We start from the raw sequence: 2,500 nt of genomic DNA, 5'->3' as shown, positions 1-2,500 counted from the left end.
AGGTTAAAAACCTGGCTACCGGCCTATTAATTAATCATTTGTCAGAAAGAAGAAATTCCTGTCCTCTTTAAAAAAAATTGACATGCATTGCTTACGTGTGGTAGTGAAGTAACACAGCGATTTATTCCATAAAGTCAAGTAAGCTGTGTGTTGTCTTCCAGGAGATTCAAGTTGTCCTTGCGTAACATGTAGCTCTAACAGTGCACGATATTGTTTTGGTATTGTCTATCATTGTAGTGCCATGGTAGAAGTCTTCGGTAAATAGCCTGAGAAGACATGTGGTTACTAGCAAAGTACTGAGCCCAGAAAGATTGAAGAAAATAAATGGGAAGTGAAAAACATTGTCTTCTGAGATGACATGTTGACAGTTGTCTTTGCGTAATATGTAGGTCTAACAGTACATGATATTGTTTTGGTATTGTCTATCATTGTAGCGCCATGGTAGAAGTCTTAGATAAATAGCCCCTTGAGAAGACATGTGGTTACTAGCAAAGTACTGAACCCAGAGAGATTGAAGAAAATAAAAGGGAATCGAGAAACATTGGCTTCTGGGCTGACATGTTGATCATGCAACTTCTTTCCACCACAAGTGTAAGCGTGCACTGACAGCATCTGACAGCTTTACAAACAAAAGTTGAAAGCTGAAGTTAATAACCTGTTCGGCGGGGTTAGTAAGAAATATACCACTTAGTAACAGAAGCATAGGACCGAAAATTCTAATTTCATGCTATCAACTGCGAACCAAGCAAGATACAGATTTTGTTAGCTTGCTTTATGCAAAACAAATATTGATGTAAAAGTAAATAAATATGGATACACAATTTTTAAGAAGAGCAGAAGGAAGTTTCAGGACGGTCGATCGAGAATAAAATATTTTGCCATCGGTAACAAAATCTACGACATGAAAACAACATTAATTTTGAACCACGAATATAAAGTTACCATCAGCGAAAAACAGTTTGGGACTGTACAAGTTTGGCTACACCGAGTAAATCGCACATCGAATTCAGGGGGTGCTCTGATCAAGTTACCGCGTTATTTTACCGCGGCATGTTTACTCGCGAAACATTGAAGCAACTGTGTCAAATGATGCCAAGCTACCGGGTTTTTGTTTTTGTTAGTTTTCTTTTTCTTTCGATTGTTATAAATTTTGACAAGAAATGTGCGAATTCAACACAAAGATCACAATCGCCCAACTCTGAGAGGTTGACCATTGTTTCTGGAAAATCAAAAATTTATTCTCCAAGACAAGGTTATTTATCACCAGGTAATTCCATCGTTTTGGTAATAGCAGCTACTTTATTATTCATTAGCGTCACAATCTTTTGCCGATTTTGGGGGTCATTTTGTGGAAACTCAAGCACGCTTCCAACAGACCTGTTTATTTTCGTGACTTATGCGTTACCACAAAAATTCTCCCCGTATCACATTTCCCCACATGTATGCAAATTTGCTAAGCTCGAAAATTACACAACATGATAACTTTACAAAAGCTGGAAATTTCACAGAAATATTTTCCACCGAAACATTTATTGAAACAAGCAACATATTTGCTTTAAGGACGTTCGCGCTAATTGTTTGTGCGCAACGTTACTGCGCAGGTAACGCGACTGTAATATGTCACGCATTACTTCGAGCATTAGTGAAGTTGAGGTTTTAAAACCTTTGCAGAAACCGTGGACGATAAGTCTTGCACAGCGTTGGATAAGAGAAGATCGTGATCAGTCAAAATTGGTTCAAAATATTTAGGAAAGTCAAGTAGACTACTGCACGACTGATGTTCGCGTTGTTTTTATCAGTCGTGCACTAGTCTACTTGACTTTCATAAATATTGTTCAAGCATTAGTTAAAATAACATGGCGACAAAAACACCAGGCAAAAAATTCCAGGCCGGCAAAAGAATGGCACATTTATTTCCGAATCATCATGAAACGTTAAAGAGAAGTGAGCGGGAGGATGGAAAAGCTCTTTAAAAGGTAGCTGCTGATCGAGTAGTGGCTGAAAGTTTGGAAAACTCGAGGACCAACCGTTGCGTACATTTAATGGGGCTGTTTCTTTTTTTAATGTTTTTTTTACCCTACGAACTTAAGTTCAAAATGAATGTATGTTTTTGAAGTTCTTATCCTTTACTTTCGTGAAAATAGAGCAGTATTTTCGTCCTCGTCGGCTTGAATAGTGCGGACCTTCGTGGAAAAAACCAGCGATTAAATTTCACAAAAACCACACTCCAGAAGACGAGCATGACGGCAATGGGGAAATATTATACAAAACACTAACCAAATGAAGATGACGACTGCTTAAAACTTCGTTGCTATGCTCGAGAAAGCTTTGTTTTGGGGTAAAAACCTTTCATCCCTTCAACGATCGATCCTCTCTTGGGTTCCAGTCCTTCCCCGACAGGTCACGCAAAAACGTGACAAACGAAGTTTTCCAAGAGCTTCGTAAAATCACATCGATTTTACTCCCTTGGATCATCGGTGACCCCTATTTTTTTAATCAT

The sequence above is a fragment of the Montipora foliosa genome, unplaced genomic scaffold (assembly GCF_036669935.1).
Source record: "Montipora foliosa isolate CH-2021 unplaced genomic scaffold, ASM3666993v2 scaffold_429, whole genome shotgun sequence".
NCBI lineage: Eukaryota > Metazoa > Cnidaria > Anthozoa > Scleractinia > Acroporidae > Montipora > Montipora foliosa.
This window is presented reverse-complemented; position numbering follows the sequence as displayed.